General features: G+C 37.1%; 1 protein-coding gene and 1 long non-coding RNA gene across 2 annotated transcripts in view; one reads left to right on the forward strand and one right to left on the reverse strand.

The window, feature by feature from the left end:
* The window catches only part of LOC101741185 (hemocyte protein-glutamine gamma-glutamyltransferase), a 28,764-nt gene extending 20,388 nt beyond the window's left edge, over positions 1 to 8,376 (reverse strand). The window contains exon 1 of the mRNA XM_038017739.2: positions 8,252 to 8,376. The gene's annotated coding sequence lies outside the window, so the exon portion shown is untranslated. The remainder of the gene's footprint in view (positions 1 to 8,251) is intronic.
* The window catches only part of LOC134200644 (uncharacterized), a 40,020-nt gene extending 19,392 nt beyond the window's left edge, over positions 1 to 20,628 (forward strand). Inside the window, exon 2 of the long non-coding RNA XR_009975647.1 lies at positions 20,389 to 20,628. This is a non-coding gene — a long non-coding RNA (uncharacterized LOC134200644). The remainder of the gene's footprint in view (positions 1 to 20,388) is intronic.
* Positions 20,629 to 22,939: the final 2,311 nt, after the last annotated feature.

A 22,939-nucleotide genomic window follows, 5' to 3' on the forward strand; every position in this document is an offset into this window, starting at 1 on the left:
CAGGATTCGGGGAGTAGTCAGCGGCGGCAACGAAAAGGCGATTATCATGACGCATAGCCTTATCAAAGTATCGTTCCGACGCTGACTTCATGTATTTCCGAATTGATTCGAGGCCCAGGTCGTCGTGTAGGTCAACGTTCCTCACGAACCACGGAGCCCCGACAGCTAACCTGCAAAAGCGGGATTGTAGGGATTGAAGGGTGTCTATGTGGTTGCGGGTCGCGTGAGCGAACACCACACTCGCGTAAGTCATGACGGGCCTTATGCAAGTTTTGTAAAGTGTCACCTTGTTCCGAAGGGACATTTTACTCCGCTTACAGATCATGGGGTAGAGTCTACCGAGAATAAACGCAGCACGGTCACGGACTGATTTTATATGCGGGCGGAATGTCATCGATGCATCCAGGGTAACGCCCAGGTACTTGACCTTTCTAGCCCAGGGTATGGGTTGTCTAAAGAGAGTAATCGGGGGTGTGAGATTCCTCCTCCTAATCCGGGAGGAAATCCGTGTGGAGCTTCCCCTCTGAAATAGCACCGCAGTACTTTTCGCTGGGTTGATGTCTAGATTTAGGACCTCTTATGAGTCCGCACGGGTAGGTACCACCGCCCCACCTATTTCTACCGTGAAGCAGCAATACGTTTCGGTTTGAAGCGCGGAGTAGCCGTTGTAACTATACTGAGACCTAAGAACTAGGTCTCAAGTGGCGCATTTACGTTGTTGATGTCTATGGGCTCCAGTAACCACTTAACACCAGGTGGGCTGTTAGCTCGTCCACCCACCTAAGCAATAAAAAAAAGCAAAAAAACTGACTCAGTAGAGCAGTAGTTAACGCTCCTGACTGTTGTGCCGAGGGTCGTGGGTTCGATTCCCACATCAGGCAAACGCTGTGTGATGAACAGATGCGTTTACTCTTTGTCTGAGCCTTCAGTATCTATATATGTATATATTTAAACGTATTTAAGTATGTTTGTCAGTCTCTGATACCACATAACATAGGGAATCCTAAACTGGTGCCAGATGACCGTGCGTGATGTGTTCCCAGTTAGCTACTTAGTTATTTAGGAAAATTTTAATATTTATTTAAATTATGATGGTCTGTTTTCTTAGCAGCCCCCCGTCGTCTGTGTCAATAGTTTCATTCATATTTTAGCTATTAAGATTCCTGGTTATCATTGAATAGCTTGACTGTGAGTTCATCTACAGTCTAACCAATAAAAAAACGAGGCATCCTATTTATTACGGAATGCAAAAAATCGTGCAGACTAATATCTACTGACAAAGTATGATTCATTATTCATTCGAAGTACGAATCGATTCCTTTTGCCTCCTTACTTTGTTTATAAAAAACAAACCGACATAAGTAATAAATATAATACCTTCTCAAGAGTATGTAATATAAATACTAATAATAGTATTTAAAGAGTAATTCACAACCGCAAATTTATGATACAAAAAATCAAGCAATTCCAGTCGTTTCTTTTTTTTTTCTAACTATATTCATCTATCTGCCTTGAGGAATGGCAAAATAATATAAAACCTTTCCACTTACATTCAATTCGCTTTTAAATTCATCAATTTATATTTAAATGAATGCAGCGAAACAAACATTTGCGAGAAGCAATAAAATTATAATAATTTATATGTCGTGGTTAATGACTTTTAGTAATTTTAAGACGTTGTTTTGACTATTATTTTAAATGGTGAAATGTTGTTTTGATAAATATCCCAAAATACAGGGTAGACTCCGTAACGCCACAGTATAAAATGGTGGTACGTGGACAGAGTCGTGGAGTACCCTGGGTCAGGAAGGTTAAGTACCTGGGAGTCACCCTGGATGCATCGATGACATTCCGCCCACACATAAAAACAGTCCGCGACCGTGCTGCATTCATTCTCGGCAGACTCTATCCCATGATCTGTCAGCGGAGTAAAATGTCCCTTCGGAACAAGGTGACACTTTACAAAACTTGCATAAGGCCCGTCATGACTTACGCGAGTGTGGTGTTCGCTCACGCGACCCGCAACCACATAGACATCCTTCAATCCCTACAATCCCGCTTTTGCAGGTTAGCCGTCGGGGCTCCGTGGTTCGTGAGGAACGTTGACCTACACGACGACCTGGGCCTTGAATCAATCCAGAAATACATGAAGTCAGCGTCGGAACGGTACTTCGATAAGGCTATGCGTCATGATAATCGCCTTATTGTTGCCGCCGCTGACTACTCCCCGAATCCTGATCATGCAGGAGCCAGTCACCGTCGACGCCCTAGACACGTCCTTACGGATCCATCAGATCCAATAACCTTTGCATTAGATGCCTTCAGCTCTAATACTAGGAGCAGGCTTAGGGACCCCAGTAACCGTACTCGTCGAACTCGACAAAGAGGTCGACGTGCAACCTAGCCCATGCATCAGCCCGCTGAGTTTCTCGCCGGATCTTCTCAGCGGGTCGCGATTCCGATCCGGTAGTAGATTCATTCGCGAAGCAATTGCTCTTGAGTTGTTAGGTCTCCTTCGGAGGCGCTCGGGCAGCTGTTAGCAAATCCCACCCATCCTGGCTGAGCCTTTGCTCGCCCACCTGTCCTGGTGAAACTGGAAAGGCCTTCGGACCACCAGTAATCTCTCAATCATAAAAAAAAAGAGTCGTGGCATTCCGTGTCAGACAGTCATTCCGTCCGTCTGTCAGTCGGACTATCGGTTTACCCTGTCATTGTGAAAGTTGTGTGTGTTGAGTTTCAATAATTATTATTCAAAAGGTTTTATTGACTTTTTATAAACTGAGTTCAACCAAATACGAGTGATGACGGAAACTACCGCTTAGCCATCCCTGGAGCTGCGCCGACATATATAACATTATGGACATTTAGTATCGCATAGCAATTGTCGTACAGCTATAACAAGTGAATTTGATAAAAAAAATCAACGGCATATCAAATTCGTACGTTTATTTTCGAACGATTTTGGAATTATTCTTTTTTTATTTTTGCCCTTTTAGGCAGACGAGCATACGGCCCACCTGATGGTGAGTGGTTACCGTCGCCCATAGACTCCAGTAATGCCAGGGGCAGAGCCAAGCCGCTGCCTACCGCAAAACTGAAAAGCGATCCAAAATAAACCTGTGCGCAAAGTTCAATTGATCTAAAACTTGTGGTAGGTAATAATTTAAAACGAAATCGAAATAATGCTAAAATACTATTTTATTGATTAAAATAAAACATGAAATAATTGTCACTTAACTTAATTTATATTTCGATTAACCGCCGTTACAAAGATACCGCGTTATTCATGTAATTTTGTTGCCATGGCAAAAATCGTCAACATCTTCTTTATCAATTAATAGCTCAAATATAACTTTGCATTTGGTAATCATTTTAAACGAAATCAAAGTAATGCTAAAATACTATTTTATTGATTAAAATAAAACATGAAGTAACTGTCACTTAACTTAATTTATATTTCGATTAACCGCTGTTACAAAGATACCACGGTCAGCGAACGAATACACAATACAAATGCGTCATCTGATTTTTTTGCCATGGCAAAAATCGTCAACATCTTCTTTATCAATTATATAACTTTGCATTATTCTATAAAAGATAATAAAAATTAGATAATAATCTCTTTCCTATCTTACCTAGTTATGTTAATAATAAAAAAATTAACTGCAGATTTATCAATGTTTATAATTACGTAACAACTCTCATATTTTTTTACATCCTTATAATAATAAAAAGCAGACGGCAATACGGTTATGAACTAAATTTTCGCTAAAACTTTAAATATCACAATAATAGCCTTTTGTATGGTATCTTGTTTGTGTTGTTATGGCAACATTAAATATAATATGTCTGGTAACAATAATAAGCACGCGTAATGCTAATCGCGAGGATGTTGTGAATCGATCAGCATTTACATTTTCGAGACGGTGATTTGAATCTGTGTTCGCAGTCCTCACGACTATAATTAGATGCTGCATAGTTTGTTTGTGAATATTATATTTACGCTTGCATAAAATATTCAGAACGGACACGAAGTTTTGAGTTTTTCCTCTAACTATTTGCTGGTAGTCTAATTCTAGCTACGCTATGGCTTACTGGTGGTAGAGCCTCTTGTGAGTCCGCGCGGGTAGGTGCCACCGCCCTGCCTATTCCTGCCGTGAAGCAGTAATGTGTTTTGGTTTGAAGGGTAGGGCAGCCGTTGTAACTATACTTGAGATCTTAGAACTTTTATCTCAAGCTGGGTGGCGCATATACGTCGTAGATGTCTATGGGCTCCAGTAACCATTTAACACCAGGTGGGCTGTTAGCTCGTCCACCCATCTAAGTTATAAAAAAAAGTTGTTATCACGGGATTCAACCTAAAACTGGCCCTAGCATGAGCAGCGCTTCGCAGTCTCTACCACGATAAACTCAGTTGGCTGTTTCTATGGGTTACTTCGCTTGTCGAAGTCTTCGTCATAATCTACGGGTTTGACGAGGACGGTGATCGACGCTTAAAGAGCCTAAAAGTACCTAGACCGCATTCGGAGAGATAGTTTTAGGAGACGGCGGCTTTACGTTGCCCAGTAGCGTGGTGGTATAAGATCATTCAAAAGGACACGTGTGACAGCAAATCAGTTCTCTGTTAAAAGTCGAATTAAAAAAAAATGTAGAAGTTTCTCAATTCGACAGTAATTCCTTTTTTTGTGTGTATTACCACAGAATTTTTTTCCAGGTGTACCAATTTTGATAATTGCTTTTGTTTTGTTAAGTTGGTGCTACTTGTTTGATCCCGTTAAAATTTCATTAAAATCTGACCTGGAGTTTTTGATGTATCCTTTAACCTGATTAATGCATATTTAATTGATCTTGACTATGTACCTACTTCAAGTCAGTTTTTTTGTCTGTCGACATTTTGTATTATCCAGAATACGTATGTGTGAACAAATTTAAAACATTTATGAAATTTGATACTTTTGCATTATCTCACATACATACTCATACTCTAACAAAATTATTAACGTTATCTTCCAATACGATGATTTCATTCGTATTCGCAGCATTTTTTGCAGTTAATCTTCGAATAGAATCGTTAATGGTATTTTAATTTGTAATAGAAAATTTACTGACTGTTGTTTTTATCAAAAAGTCCTCTTTCTCTCTCTGGATTAGATTGATTTAAGGAAAAGAAGCAAGCGCACTATTTCTGCGCGCTGATTCAGTTTTTTCACTGGTATAATGTTATTTCTTAAAAAAGCGGGAAAACTTTCATTATTTTTAGAAGGTTACTAATTCTTTTAAGATCGAAATGTCAGGTTATAATTTCTGATATTCAATAACAACATTATTTATATCAGTTTGAATAAAACAAGTGTTTATAATTTAATAATAAAGGTGTAATTAAAAAAAAAACTTATTACACAATAAATACCTACTAAATAAATCAGTGTATACATAAATATTTCATAGGTTTAACGGCAAAGGGAAGATATTACTCCGCAGACTGACGGCCCGAATATTGTTACTCGGAACTTGTACGGGTATAATAAACTGTAAGCTTATCTTGAAAACGTCATAAGCTAGATTCAGACATCTGTCGAATATCTTGTGTTGTATAAAAGTTACCGCAACAAAAATATATCGGTGTATACAAAACATAATATTATCAGTGCCCTAAATTAAATTTAGTTACCTAAGTTAATATTATTTATATTTTCCTCAATTCAGTTCGGTGTTTCTATAAAATATAGCGAATAGGCCTCATTGCATCGACAGATTCTAACCTCATTCTTGTTGTTAATAAAAATAGTCGATTTGAATATAGAAAGACAAACATATGTATACCTACTAGCTGGCCCGGCAAACATTGTTTTGCCATATAAATTATTTCTAGGAAAGATAAATAGCCTAGATACCGACTGCAGCGCCATCTGCCGGGCTGATTTGTGAATCTAAACCATCCAGGGTGCCCCCAAACGCATACAATTTTTTTTTATTAAAATCGGTCCAGCAGCCGAGTTCAGTGACAAACACACGCACAGAAGAAATATATAAAGGTATATATAAAGATATAATTTATTAGCATTTAAGGTCAAGAGACTCCGCGCTATAGCTTTGAATTAATGTTTTATTGAATTCTTGAATTACTAATGTTATATTTCTACTAAACTTTTTAGTTGGTGATAATCAGAGTTGCGATAAAAGTAAAATTTTACGTATTTATTGAAACTTTCACGATTCTCGATACTTCGATTTGATTGACTATTTTATCGGTTCCGTCTTTCTTAGATACTCTCTAATAAAATTTGAATTTCAGTAATCATAATATATAGAACCGTAAATCTGAATTCATGTAAGGAATCCGAAGGCACGCGAATTGAGTTTTTATGTTTGAAGTAAAAAGAAAAATACAAGATTTTCGTTTTTTTTTTAAATTTATTGCGTAAATGGGTGTACGATCTTATAGTCCATCTAGTGTTAAGTGGTTACCGGAGCCGATAAACATCGTAGCATGACACATAAGGTATTGAGTATTGAGACGTTAGGCCGTATTGAGTATTGAGACATTAGGCCGTAAGCTCAATGTTATTGTATAACGGTTATCCTAAACTTCAAATTGAAATACATTACTGCTTTGCCAAAAAAAGAATGAGAAATTGTAATGTTACAATTTAGTAATGTAAATTATTATAATAGTAATAATAAGTAATATAATCTAATAATAATTTTATTGGTATTTATGATATCAGCATTGTTCAAATTGACTACAAAATTTCAAGTACTAGTATATTTATATCGAAAATATCATTTTTAAAAATAAGAATGATTCAAGACCGCTTTGGTACTGGCAGATTAATGGTATGTCTATCTGCCATTACGTAAGTGACCTAATGAAAACATTTGCCAAAAAATGATAATGATGACGAATATTCAAAAATTTACAGGTTCTATTTATTTAAAAAAAACAACAACAAAATAGACAACATTAAATTCAATTCTAAGAGAAAATCGAATGTTTTATATAAAGATATTAAAAGTATAAACTGCTTAAAGCGGAACAAAACTATGAACATATAATGTACCTCCCCGCGTTATTATATTATCTGTGCTCGCGATTTATTAGTTATTATGCTGAGTTAGATATTTTTACTTGTAGGTTAGTTACGTTTAGAAAAATGTTCAAGGGCATCCTCCACTTTATTAATAGGTAGGTTAATGTAATTGTTTAATGTACTATATTGTGAATTTTTTTTTTTTTCTTCCTTACATTATTCGTTAGATTAGTTATTGTTATTGTGTTGTTTTGTCATAATTGTAAGGAATATTGTTATACAAATTCAGCACTATATGTCTTGTTTTGTCGTGCGCACATGTCTTATGTTGCAAGCCAGATTTTGTTTTTTTTTATTTGTGTTTTTTGTGTATCTTTAGCTTGTGATGTGTGTTGTGAGCCTAATAAAATAAATAAATAAATAAATAAATAAATATTAAAGCTCATACCAAACATAATTCGTTTTTGGAAGAAAGAAGAAAAAAAAATTCAAAATGTTTCTAATTGCCGCTGTTTATATCTAGCCGTAAATCGGAAAACGGATTACGGCTAACCTGCTTCTCAAAACAAAATAAAAACAAATATTATTAAAAAAATTCAAATAGGTCTTTTTAGGTGATTGTAAATTATTATGACCTTACCATCAATTTGAAATAAAATTTTCCCACCGAAAAGAATGGACAAAAAATTCAGAGCTTGACGACTACATGTTGATGCTCTTCTAATCTTAAATTTTAAGATAATTGCAATGATTATGGTTTTGAAATGCTGTAGCTAGATTTATTCTGAATATCAGTCATTTTTATTTTATTTTTATTTTTATTGCTTAGATGGGTGGACGAGCTCACAGCCCATTTGGTGTTAAGTGGTTACTGGAGCACATAGACATCTACAGCGTAAATGCCGCCACCCACCTTGAGATATGAGATAAGGTCTCAAGTCAGCTTACACTTACTTCGTTACAACGGCTGCCCCACCCTTCAAACCGAAACGCGTTACTGCTTCACGGCAGAAATAGGCCGGGTGGTGGTACCTCCTCGCGCGGACTCACAAGAGGTCCTGCCACCAAATTTATTAAAAATATTTAATATTTGAGGCCTGTTTTGATTTGTTTTCGTCTCGTATCTGAAAGCTTTCGAAGCTCGTAACTAAGGTGAAAGTTCTAGTTTAGATGTCGACGAGAACCGCTTGCCAGTAAATAAAAAAAAATCGATTACATACCTGATTTAAAATTCACAACACTTTTAAACTCGACACTGGTCTTATGAACGGATCAAAATAGCCGCGACGGCTCTTGAATGCGGACTGAATGAGATCCGTGGCGCGCGCTGTTTATAATGTAACATGAAAATAAGATGTAGTATGTGTACGGTGACTATAGTTTCGTGGAAAACCGAGATTTTAAATTAAGAATAGATTTCTCGGGAACAAAATCTAGATCACAAAACGACATGCTATTTATGTTTATTAATTATTCCAATGAGAAAGTAAATCATCCCGAGTGCCTCCAAAGGCGACCTATCAACTCAAGAGTAGTTGCTTTGCGAATGAATCTATTACCGGATCGGGATCGCGACCCACTGAGAAGATCTTCACATTTGCTGTCAAACAGAACATCTTCACATTTACTGATGGTAGGAACCCTTGTGAGTCCGCACGGGTAGGTACCACCACCCTGCCTATTTCTGCCGTGAAGCAGTAATGAGTTTCGGCTTGAAGAGTGGGGCAGACGTTGTAACTATACTTGAGACCTTAGAACTTATATCTCAAAGTGGGTGGCGCATTTACGTTATAGATGTCTATGGGCTCCAGTAACCACTTAAAACCAGGTGGGCTGTGAGCTCGTCCACCCAACTAAGCAATAAAAGAAATAAAAAAAACCTCCAAGAGACTTTAATCTTAATATTATATCATCAGGTACATCGAAAACTCTTCGTATCATCTAACGGAATAAAACACTATGTTACGCTAGAAATTTTAAAAAGAATATGTATAAAAACAATAATAAGTCATGGTCACAACACACGCTGTTGTCGTCAGTCGTATTCATAGTATTACTTAGTGTGAAAATGTTTGATTAGTACACAAGTATTCCCCAAACGTTGTCATTGATTACGTGCAACTAAATCTAAACAGTTTTACGTCATTGTAATGACGAATAAAATGTTGTAGTTTATTAATGGCTACCATTTTAGCAGGCGGACTGCACATAGAAATAAATTTAATCAAAGACACTATTTTACAAGCGCTTATAAATTTTCCAGGCGAAAAGAAAGTGGTACTATTATAAAAGAAAGATAGAAAGTTTATTTTTTATTTTTATTTCCTACCTATGCTTGCCTTGAGCTAGGCTGAGCCTAGCTGAGCCTTGAGAGGCTATATCAGCTTTTCCTTGACGTGTAGGTGAGCTCACGGGGCCTAAACCTGGTGTGTTGCTAACACTGGCCCTAGCATGAGCAGTGCTTCGCAGAATCTACCACCGGATCGGAAACGCGATCCACTAAGAAGATCCGGCGAGAAACTCAGTGGGCATAGAACGAAGAAATAAGAATAAGGACAATAGAAGACAACAAATATTATTTCCAAAGTTTTTATTTGAAACTAAGCAATGTGTCGACTCTCGACTAGGGCTAGTGACACCCTCTCGATGTAGTTATAATATAATAGTTGGAACTAAGTATTTTTTAAGTAATTTTTTTTATTGCTTATATGGGTGGACGAGCTCACAGCCCACCTGGTGTTTTGAAGTCGTCGTGGCCTAAAAGATAAGACGTCCGGTGCATTCGTATCTAGCGATGCAGCGGTGTTCGAATCTCGCAGGCGTGTACTAGTTTTTCAAATGAAATACGTACTCGACAAATGTTCACGATTGACTTCCACGGTGAAGGAATAACATCATGTAATAAAAATCAAGCCCGCAAAATTATAATTTACGTAATTACTGGTGGTAGGACCTCTTGTGAGTCCGCACGGGTAGGTACCACCATCCTGCCTATTTCTGCCGTGAAACAGTGATGCGTTTCGACTTGAAGGGTGGAGCAGCCGTCGTAACTATACTGAGCTCTTAGAACTCATATTTCAAGGTGGGTGGCGCATTTACGTCGTAGATGTCTATGGGCTCCAGTAACCATTTAACATCAGGTGGGCTGTGAGCTCGTCGAACCATCTAAGCAATAAAAAAAAACATTTAAGTCGAACACTCAGCTGTAAATTGCAAAAATACTAACAAATAACTTTTTATTAACTAAAGTGTAAAGTCTATTACAAATATTATTATTAGCAACTAGTGTCTTAGTAAGTAATAATTATTAGTAAATAATCATGAGTATTCGTAAAATGTAACAGGAAACTGTCGCGTCACTTCGTCATCGTCGGGTCGTGGTTTCACGAATAAACGTCACTCGAAGTGTGTCAGTGTCAACGCGTATTGATTCTCGTTAAATTTATATCCTTTAACAAGGGAATTCATAAAAAGAATTTAAGATGAATGTATGTATGCATTTTGTAATTTTGTATTGTTTTTAATGCTTAAATGGATAGTCGTGCTCACGTCCCACCTGGTGCCACCCACATTGAGATATGGTCTCATTTTTTACGGTACAATAGTTGCCCCACCCTTGAACCCGGAACGCATTACTGCTTCACGGCAGAAATAGGTATTTACCTGTGTGGACTTACAACACGTTCTACTAACAGTAAAATTTATTCACTCATTCCATTAGACTTGCAGACGAGCTCATTGTACACGACAATATTAAAACCAATATTAATAAGATTAAATAAAACCTCTTTTAAGATTTAATCTTCTTCTTCTTCTGTTTGATTGATGGCTCGCGCGGCTTGCGCATTTGCCACTGAGCAAATTAAAAGGTTGGGAAACTACGTAATGAAAAAAAAACAGGATCGGACTGGGAAGGGAAAGATTAGGAAAGCTAGAGGATATATGAAAATACATATATAAATAAGAATATAATTAAACATGTACATCATTAGATAATATAAAAAAGGGTGCGTAAGTACACGCGTAAGAAGTTATACTTTATTTTTATTAAATTTATTTCTTTTCTTTTTTATTTAAATTTTAATCAATTTGAAAAAAAGAAACTATTAAATCACATCCTCAAACACGCATAATGGACATCCCTTTTCTTGACATCGTATAAATTCGGTAATTCTCGGTACGGTTCGGAAAGTTCACCTGCGGCTATACTCAGACTCGCCAAGTTACGTCGGTCGTATTGTAATGAGCGATTTAGTGGGCAACTTCATTCTGTTAATTTTGTGTCACGGTGCGCGCGCATCGTAAAATTTCACTCTCATCAATTTTTCATAACGCGCTTAAAGAAGTATAATTTAAAAAAAAACTATTATACATTACAAGAATTCATAGATAAAAGACACAATATAATGGAAGATTTAATCTTATTATTATTATATCATTGAACCGGATTTTAAATTATTCGAAACTTCAGAAATAGTATAATGACAACAAAAAAAAAACGCGAGATAAAATCGTAAAAGTGGTTATTTAAATCTACGATTCTCGAAGGCTGAAGAAAATATCATGGTATTTAACCGGTGGTATTGGGTCTAGTTAAGCTAAACGAGTTAATACAGGGTGGCCCATAAGTCCTTTGAAAAGTAAAATTTGAATAAAACGAACAGGGCGCGCGTGAGCGGTGCAGGGGAAGCGGGGGGAGTAACTTCGGTTTCTGGGAATTTAGTCGCGATGGAGCGTTTTACCGGAGCGGACCGTGCGTTTTGTGTGCGCGAGTTTTATAAAAACGACAATTCGGCAACCGTTGCGCGGCGTAAATTTCGAGAACACAAAGGTTTACACAACTTTGACGACACTCCAACTCTTCAAACGATTAAGAACTGGGTTGCTAAGTTCGAGGAGACCGGTTCGACGTTAGATAAACCGCGGTTGGGTCGCCCAAGGACGTCACGTACGGAACAAAACATAGACACAGTGACACAGTCTATTCGCGAAAATCCGACACAGTCAACTCGTAAGCGCGCCAGAGCATTAAACGTATCCAGGACATCGTTACAACGGATTTTGAAGAAAGATTTACATATGCACCCTTACAAAATTCAGTTGGTTCAAGAATTAAAGGAAACTGACGGTATTCAAAGACAAAATTATGCGAATGAAATGTTGAATCGGTTTACTTCCTTCAATAACATAATGTTCTCTGACGAGGCTCATTTCCATCTTAACGGGCATGTTAGTAAACAAAATTGCCGCTATTGGAGCCCCATCAATCCAAAACTTAAGCATCAGAAGCCCTTACATAGTCCGAAAGTGACTGTTTGGGCCGCTATGTCAGCCCATGGTATCCTAGGGCCTTACTTCTTTGAGGATGGCAGAGGGCGCGCAGTTACTGTTACGTCGGAGCGATATGTGGCTATGATCGAAGAGTTTTTCATACCAGAATTGCAAAACTTTTCAGGCTTTAATGCCAGGACGTGGTTTCAACAGGATGGGGCCACTTCTCACACCTCTAACACTGCTATGCCCGTTATCCGTCAACTTTTTCCTGGCAAAGTTATCTCTAAGAGAGGAGACATTTCCTGGCCTCCACGTAGTCCAGATCTGACCCCGATGGATTTTTTTTTGTGGGGCTACCTAAGGCTAAAGTATACGACACAAACCCGCGGCCAATTGAGGCCCTAAAAGAAAACATCCGCAGAGAAATGACAAGCATTTCAGCAGTGACGTGCCGCGCAGTCATCGACAATTTTAGACGTCGTTTGCAAGAGTGCCGTGATCGCAACGGATTACATTTAGGAGATGTTATTTTCAAAAAATAATTCCCGTTTTTTAAGCTTTTTATGTAAATAAAAATTTAATTCATAATGTAATTAGTTTTATTTTAATAAATTTTTTTTCATATCAAAGGACTTATGGGCCACCCTGTACTATCAACGTACCCATTTTGCTTGCGAAGCAGTAAGTACAATTCCGGTTTGAAGAGTAGCACACCCGGTATATTATGTACTATACAACTACTCGATGATGCAGTAATTAACGGCTCTGACTCTTCCGCGGAGGGTCGTGGGTTCGATTTCCATTTCGGGCAAACGTTTTTTTTTATTGCTTAGATGGGTGGACGAACTCACAGCCCAACTGGTGTTAAGTGGTTACTGGAGCCCATAGACATCTACAACGTAAATGTGCCACCCACATTGAGATATAAGTTCTAAGGTCTCAGTATAGTTACAACGGCTGCCCCGCCCTTCAAACCGAAACGCATTACTGCTTCACGGCAAAAATAGGCGGGGTGGTGGTACCTACCCGCGCGACTCACAAGAGGTCCTACCACCAGTAAAATTATTAATGTAACTACACCATAAAAAAACTCAAAAGTACCAAATCGGGTTTTTCATGTTATATTTAAGATTGCCAGTTGAAAATATTATGAATTGCCGCAGTTGCCGACATGATTTCGTGTCATAACTAAATCACACAGTTATTTATTTCTCTTAATGATTTTTGTTGATCCATGTTCCATTTCGTTGTCCATGAGATGAAGTTTATAGTCTGGCCAGCGAATCATGGCACAACTAAATAGCGGCAATCCAAAATATCTTCAGTTGGCAACATTAAAGATAACTTAACACGATTTGATACATTTGTGTTTTTCTATGGCATAGTCACACCTACCCTTTCATGCTATATTTAATGTTGTCAGTTTAGATATTTTGAATTGCCGCCACTGTAAGTAGTTGTGTCACGATTCGATGGCCATACTCTATTTACATTGATTAAAATACCCATAAAACCAGTCATTTATCCTAAAACAAAGGAGTATTAATGATTTTTAAAACTCGATTTCCACTAAATGGATCATATTTTAGGGATGCTCTAATTCTAATCCGCACGTTTGTGGAGCTAGTTACGTATATTGAAATAAGTGTTGCAGAGGTTTACAAAGATTGTTTAAAACAAAAAATAGAATTCTACTTAATTTCTACACTTGGCCATTGTCAATGAAGCTAAGATTTCAATAGGTTAATCGAGCAAAATAGACGAATTTTTTGGTACATATCCCATTCGTGTAACGCTTAGGCCCAGAATGGGGTTTCTCCTTTATGTTTTCTGGACTACGTCCTTCATTTCGTCTCCTTGTCTCCTCATTTGGTAAGCTCATTTTCGCTATAGAGCGTTATATTCATTAATAGGTTATCGCAAGACTTTTAAAAAAACATTAAGAAAATTCCAGTAATATAAATTATTGAGGTCGCTGTATTGAGGTGAGTTTGACCGCAAAGTAAACGCGCTTATAAAAACAACAGAAGGAAAATACCGTTCTTGTTATGTTAAATTTAACAATTAATTAAGATGAAATGTCTGTGCATGAATTAATCGCTTCTTGTATATAACAACAAACAATTTTGGCAAAACACAAAACCAGTATCAGTCAATTTAGTTTGTTTTTGTAGCGTCAAAACATTTTAGCAAGATTATATTGGCTTGGGAATGTTAGAACGATTGTTTGTGGATAACGAAAAGTTAGAGCTTCGGTTTCACGGACTTGCAGATGTTCGATTAACTTGAAAATTTGCACATGCATCATGGTTACTCTAATGAGTCGCTGGAGTATCGCTCGGACAGCTATTGTCAATATTCCTCCTGGAAGAGTCCGGGTTCGCTCATTCGCCCTGGTGAGGTTGCAAGGGCCTTAGAGCCAGCGGTGATGCTTCTTTCCCCCCCCCCTACTTATTCGCCGGTAGCTTATGAAGCTATTCCAGCCAAAACAAAGGCACCGTGCGTTCCCTCAAGTACATTGACCCGGCGAGTCAGTTGTATTTTCTTTACGTTGCATTGCGTGCAAGAAATCCTTCTAAATGTTAACTCTGTGCTCTTTCGATTATTATTTATATAGACAAAAATATGGGATTAATATATAGAAATATAAAAAACGGCTCGTTGAGTTTATTTTTATTGCTTACATAGGTGGACGAGCTCACAGCCCACCTGGTGTTAAGTGTTTACTGGAGCCCATGAGTCCATAGACATCTACAACGTAAATGCGTCACCCACCTTGAGATATAAGTTCTAAGGTCTGGTAGGTGGTGGGAATTCTGAATCAAAAACATGTAGCCATAAACTTTTATTGGCCTTGAATTGTTTTTAATCTTCAGAAAAGTTTCGTGTTATTTTTGGTTTTGGTGCATTGCCAAACGAATATAAAGTCGTGTATCTTCAGGAAACAGCTTCCAGCAAACCGCAGTTATCTGACATTGAACGTACAATAAACAAAATAAGTAGGTAACAAAACAAGATAACAAAATAAGTCATAAGTAACAATAAGTAAAATAAACAAAAAAACTTCGATATTTACCAATGGTTCTACCAAATCTATTCGGAAGCATTTTTAAAAATTTTTTATTGCTTAGATAGATGGACGAGCTCACAGCCCGCCTGGTGTTTAGTGGTTGCTGGAGCCCATAGACATCTACAACGTAAATGCCGCTACCTACCTTAAGATATTAGTGTAGTTACAACGGCTGCCCCATCCTTCAAACAGAAACGCTTTACTGCTTCCCGACAGAAATAGGCAGGGTGGTGGTACCTACCCGCGCGGACTCACAAGAGGTTCTACCACCAGTAATTACGCAAATTATAATTTTGCGGGTTTGATTTTTATTACACGATGTTATTCCTTCATCGTGGAAGTCAATCGTGAACATTTCATAAGTACGTATTTGATTAGAAAAATTGGTACCCGCCTGCGGGATTCGAACACCGGTGCATCACTAGATACGAATGAACCGGACGTCTTATCCTTTAGGCCACGACGTGCTACTACTATTACCTACCCGTGCGGACACACAAGACGTCCTAACACCAGTAAAATATTATTATTAGTAAGTTATATACCATAAAATTGATTTTAATATCATCTTCGTTTTTTTAAATACACAAATAGTTTGTACGTATTTGTTGTATCGTCTATAAATATGTGAAACTGGAAATATAATGTAGATAACGAATTATTTCTATTATGAGATTGAAATATCGTTTTCCCACAAGGCCGTCGGGCAGAGCTTGGCAAGTTCGCTAACTGTTATCATGAAGAACGTAAGCATAATATTATTTTAACTGCATTTATTTAATATGTAATATTTCATTCATGTAATATTTACCTTTGCGGACTTAATGACTCAGCCATTCATTATCAAATGTAGCGCAGAGTAAATAATGGTAGGTGCATTGAAATTTGAATTAAATTACAAATATATACACGAAAATGCATACATGTTGGAGTATTTCCACTTTCGGGTAGCGACATGGTAAGCGGGCAGTCTTCGTAAGTCAATAAAACCGGAAATGAACTCAGAGCGTATATTACGCAAGAGCGCTCCGTCCGACACGGCGACTCGCTCGCTTCTGAGATCGAGAGACAATAACGGAGCGTTTTTATAGCAAGGTATCGTGGTGGGACGACGTTGTTTACGATTCTTATCTTGCACGTGTTGTTTTCGATGAATGCTTGCACCTGTTGTTTGTCGTCCCATCTTTATTAGTCATGAACTAATTAATGGTTTATAAAAACACGCGCCGACATACATACCATACATATGTGTAAATATATATCTATACTAGTATTATAAAGCTGAAGAGTTTGTTTGAACGCGCTAATCTCAGGAACTACTGGCTACTGGCTAGGTTTTTTAATTACATTTACGTTACGTTAGTTTCTACCGTTTTAATGTTTAATCGAAGCAAAGACAAAACTCAGACGAATTCTAGAGTTTTTCGAAAATTTAGCTTGTGCACCGTAAAACACAAGAAATTCAATATGCCTAACATAAATTAAGACAGAAATAAAGATACAACTTATTGTATGAGATGAAATTTCTTCTTTAAAGCTATTTAATAGTAACTTTATCCTTTGTTTAATCTCATTTAACATTAAGTACGAGTGAAAAGACCAGAATAGACTAGATAACATAGACCAGACCAGACATAACCACACTAGATAATTTATACAACATGCATACGCGCACACGCCCACATATACACACTCACACACACATACAAATACACACATACACACACACACACACGTATAACGTGACCTTAAATGCTAACACCTAATATAATGATTTCTCAATACTAGTCCGCGGCATCTGTTCACGACTTAACCTAACCTAATCTATCTTAAGAAGGAGGGAGCCTGGAGATCAGTAATACAGGTCTTTGAACCTAGTACAGACTTCAGCTCTTTCAAAGGCTTACAAAATAAACTATAAGGTTAATTTCCATTTATATTTGTACTATACCTTTAAGAGAGAAATAAATAAATAATTATTATTATAAATTATTATTACAAAATATCTACATTTCCTACCATTATAATGTTAACGGTAAATTCGAAAATGTATTAAGATGCAAATATTGAGTACAATCACTGATTGAATACCAGTTTGAACACCTTTCAAGTCTAATTAGATTTCTCGGCGTGAAATCTTAGTCCGTGAGCGGAAGTGATTAAAATTGGAATCACAATGATTTAATTGCAAAACTTGACATTAGTAAGTGTCACATTTTTTTTAATATACTTACTATGGACGAAAGCTTTGGTAAGAGGTTGGCTATGTTATTTTTGTCTTTAAAGATGATAAAAACACTGAACGTTTCACACCCATTTTTCGAAAGCTTGATTGAATTTTCCATTAGGCTATGTTAAGCGATTTTTTAATATATATAGGGTGTTTTTTTTATGAAGACGATAGAAGATTTTATACCTAACTAGCGGACCCGGCGAACTTAGTTCCGCCACACGGTTTGTTTCACACACATCAACCGGTTAACTTCAAAATTCTACTATAATTAACCATAGAACGTTTAGCTGTCAGTTGCGTTTTGCTATTCCATATCAGTTGCGTTTTGTCATACCACGTTTTATGTCACGTCCCACGGGAATGTGATAAAAAGTATCCTATGTCCTTCTCCTGGTTCTAAGCTACCTCTTCAGCAATTTTCAGCCAAATCAGTTCAGCCGTTCTTGAGTTATAAATAGTGTAACTAGCACGACTTTCTTTTATATATATAGATTCTTCCTAGCATGATATCACTTGATAAAATCACCGAAAAAATATTATTTAGCAATAACAAGTCGAAGCGATGAAGCACGTTTTAAAATTAGCTAAGGCACGGGGGATCTTCGTGCGAGGAAATGCTCACAAAATGTGAATTAACTAATAGCTTAATATATAAAAGCTCGCTTTGTATATTTTCTTCTTCTCGCTTCGGTTTCCTCAATACTGAGGATCGTGACCACCTCCCCGCAACAAGAGTTTATTCTGGATCATTCTACGCCATTTGTTACTATCTGCCGCCGAGTGTAAAGCGTTGTCAACTGTGGTGTAGTGCGGATCTGGTCAGTCCAACGTGTCGGGCCTCTACCTCGTGGTCTTCTTCCATCCACCCTGCCGGTGACCATTAGTTTCTCCAAGTTGCCGTCCGTATATGAAATAGATTTTTGTTTTGTCTCTGTGTGCCATTGGTGCTGTGTGACGTTTTTAATGGCATTAACATTTTGAAAAGTATTCACTTTGGCTTTTTATGACATGGTAATTTTTTACTGTTAAGGCGTATTGTGATCCGCACGAGCGAGTGCTCTGATCCTGCCTAATTTAGCCGCAAAGCCATATTTTGTGTCGGCTTGAAGGGTGGATCAGTCGTTCTAGTTCCAATCATGTAACTATGTTATATTATATAATTGAGTCTTTGAACTCATATCTGAAGGTCAGTCGCGGAATTGACTTTGTGATACGTAATCTGGTAACCTTTAACACCAAAAATGCCGTGAGCTCGTTTAACCATCTAAAATGTATCCGAAATGTTTTTTATTTTTATTTTTTTTTGCTTTAAGTGATTCTGGTTACACACACGATGATCTCATTTTAAATGTAGGTTTACGACGAAAGGAAGATCTTTCACCTAGCGGGTGATATTGCTCGGTAGACCGACAATCCGAATGTTGTTGTTCGGAACTTGTATGTATGTAAACTTACATTGAAAATGTCATTAGCGAGATTCAGGCATTTGTCAAAAAATATCTTGCGTTGTATAATGGCTACCGCCACACAAAAAATGCTTTATGGTTTCAAGCGAAATTACCTTTAATTCCGTTCTCAAAAGGCGAGGAATCAATAAAACCATTATAAAATTACATCACGTCATAAATAATCAAGCGATTCCACCACTAATATACTTATACTTAAAATATAAGTTAGTGCACAAAAACCACAATATAAACCTTTGTTTAGAATTAACATATTTGGTTATTTGAGTCGTCTATTATCAAAGGTGGCAATCTGTGTATTTGGACAAAAAAATGTTATTGATATGGCGATACAGATTGATTTGAATATAATCGTCTCTTTCAAAGAATACGGCTCAAAACCTGCATTAAATAAAGTATTAACTTAACCTGTTATTTATCTAAGATTTCGTTCAGAAGAGTTTTGTGACTGCCAATGGAATACAAAGTCAATAATTCGTTTTTCTGATTTACCAATAATTGTCCAAAAGTCACATTGCCGGCTTTGATAATAGTCGACTCATTTATCGGATGATTAATCATTATGATCATCACAACATATTCACTCACGGATGTCACGAGCATGCGCATCAACATGAGTAATCATTGGTAAGCGTTTTTAAATAAAATTAAAAGGGTATATAATATATCCTTATAACATCAGATGGGCCTTGGGCTCATCCAGCTATTTAAGCAATAAAAAATCAGTACGAAGCCTTCATGAGAGGTATGAACTAGTATTTTTACAAAGAAATTGGTACAACGGCTAACATAGTTCTATAAAGAATCAGCATGGCTTATGATCAATTGCATTCCAAACTAATTAATAACATAACGCTATATAACTAACAGCTATTTCTATTAATAAGCTAGAGATTTTGTTTATCTATACTAATATTATAAAGAGGAAAGATTTGTTTGTTTGTTTGTATTGAATAGGCTCCCTAATTACTGAACCGATTTGAAAAATTCTTTCACTGTTTGGAAGCTACACTACTCCCGAGTGACATAGGCTATAATATTTTTTGAAAAAAATTTGGGATCCTTACTAAAATTCCAATAATGTAACCAAAAGTGCAAAAAAAATACCTAAAATATTCTTTACATCGCGTGCCCTGCGAAAACTATTGATGATAGAATAAAATAATGTACTACGACTTTGTAGAACACATTATTATTTACAAAAATTGTCGCGACAGTATATGTCTAACTATTATAGTTATGCCGCAACAACTGTTCTTTTATTTAAAAAAATAAAACAACGTCAAATTAATATCTTTGAAATTTTTGTTACAGACCCAATCGGAGACGGAGCGGGCCACTTGTCTAGAATAATGCGGTTGTTACAAAATACATATGATTCATTGAACAAGACAACTTTGTATTTGAACTTTGTTTATAGGCTTTAACAAGAAAACCCTTTGAGATGTAGCAATTTTATTGACACATACAAAGTTAGTTGTGGGACTTATAGCAATAATTCTGAGTAATAATGTAATTTAACATTCATAAATCTGTGAACGATAAAGGTCTAAAGCGTCGTTTGAATATACAATAACTTACTAGTTTATCTAAGAAGACCTTCATTTGCCTTTAGCAGAATCTGTGTTAGCTTCAGTCTTCATAGTCAAAATATATTCAGCGTATTAACTGATAGGATGTAAGGAAGGCTTTAGAGCAGATTGGGTGCTAAAGCCTAATACTATTTAGTGCTGAACATTCCTGTGTTCCTATTAGAATGGCAGATTATCCATCATCTCCAATAAGACTTTAATAAGAATTGGAGCGACAGCACCACAGAGTAGAAGTTGCTTAGAGTATTATATGAGGACACTACTTTGGCCAACACGCATGCCAAGCGTGGCGATTATAGCTAAACAACTGGCTTCCTTGGGGGAGGCCTGCGTCCCACAGTGGACGTGTAGGCTAAATTTTTTTTCCTACCTATGCTGATCGCCTTTAGAGGCTATTTCAGCTTCACCCTTACGTGTGTAGGTGAGCTCACGGTGCTCAAACCGGAGTGTTGCTAACACTGACCCTAGCACGAGCAGTGCTTCGCAGAATCTACCGACGGATCGGAAACGCGACCCACTGAGATTCGGCGAGAAACTCAGTGGGCTGTGTCTATGGGTTAATTCGCTCGTCGAGCCCTTCGTCGCAAGTCACGGGTTCGACGAGGACGGTGACCGGGGCTAATTGTGGAGAGCTCCTGTAACTACTAAAAATCAGACTATCTGTAAACCCTCATCTGATCATTCAAGACATAAAAAACACGCAATTCAGCAACCAACGGACGAAATTACAAATATATTGTTGGATAAGAAAATTATGTAATTTGCTTGACTAGAATGTTTTTTTCTGATGACTTTGGAGATGCGATTTCACAAAATCCTGTATATTAACTATTAGCTTCCCAAATACTTGAGCTGTCGTCTGTCCTTAAAGCCACAAGATGACTAAAACGAGGCACGCTTATGTGGCGTCGCCAAACCGTACCCGACATTGACCCAAATGGAACAGGACAACTCTGCGCAAAAACAAAGAACAGGTTCAAGCGAAAGTGATTCACACGCTTCGTACTGAGTTACCAATCTGTTATTATTTTCGAAGTGTAGTGTGACCAAGCTATACTACAAAAATACCGGATTTTTGAGCCCAAACAGAGGTGTTTGGACTGCATTTTTTAACGGTCGTAAATTGAACCAGCTCAAGATCAAGTCGATAATACGTAGATATTATAACAGATATACTAACTAGGTTAATTATTGACGAGCATAACCCTAACTCTATGAAACTTAAGAAATAACACCCAATTTTATACTTATATTTTAGTGGTAAATTACTCGGCAAGTTAAGAACCTAAACCCGGTCCAGAGTCAGCTTTGACTCATAATCTTTCCTCATACTGGGCGTGGTTTCTCAGAGCCAAGCGAGACTAATGTGAAGAGTTTTACGTAATTATCACGCGCATTTAAGCAATGTGTAAGATTCGGTTTTTGTCTGGCTATATGATGCATGCTTCTCGCTTCGAAGGTTGAAGCTTGACACTGAGCACATACTTTTTTCTACATTATTAACCTCACACTTATTAATACTTCCTGAAACCCCGTAATTTGTTGTTTAGTGTAATACTAAAATAGATTTCAGTTTTCTATAAGTAAGTAAATAAGGAAACTGTAACAAAACCGAAAACGAGAGAAATTTCAGCCAAACAAAATTCTGCTCCAATTCCTAAATGAAAAAAAACAGTTAGCTATAAACGATCAAATCCCACTGAGTCTACTAATCAAATCAAATCAAATCAAAAAAAATTTATTCAACCTAAATGAAAGTACATACTTGTTGAACGTCAAAAGAACTACCGCCAATTCACAAGAACTAGCCTCCGTCCTGAGAAGAATTGGCAAGAAACTCAGTGGGCATGTCTTTTTTTTTTTTACATATAAAATTATTATTTATTTATTTTTTAATATAAGATTTTTTTTAAATATCAATTTTTTACACTGAGTATTATAACGTAACAATTACTACAATATTGAAATGCCTGGAGCGAGCAACTCATTCCCACTTTGTGCAATCTTCAATCAATTCTAAGCGTGTCGCGATTCTGATCTGGTAGTAGATTCTGGGAAGGACTGCTCTCACTAGGGCTATTGTTAGCAAATCCTCTCAGGTTGAGGCCACGAGTTCACTTTTCCGTCAGCGTGTAACTGGAATAGCCCTTTAGACCACCAGCGTAAAAAGCGAACAGTGTAACTTAGTAATAGTCTCAGCGTGAAAATAAATCCCAAATAGTTCTGTGGATTTGTTTTGAAATCTATGTTAATATTGGAATCGTTGTTTGAAA

The sequence above is a fragment of the Bombyx mori genome, chromosome 19, assembly GCF_030269925.1.
Source record: "Bombyx mori chromosome 19, ASM3026992v2".
Lineage (NCBI taxonomy): Eukaryota > Metazoa > Arthropoda > Insecta > Lepidoptera > Bombycidae > Bombyx > Bombyx mori.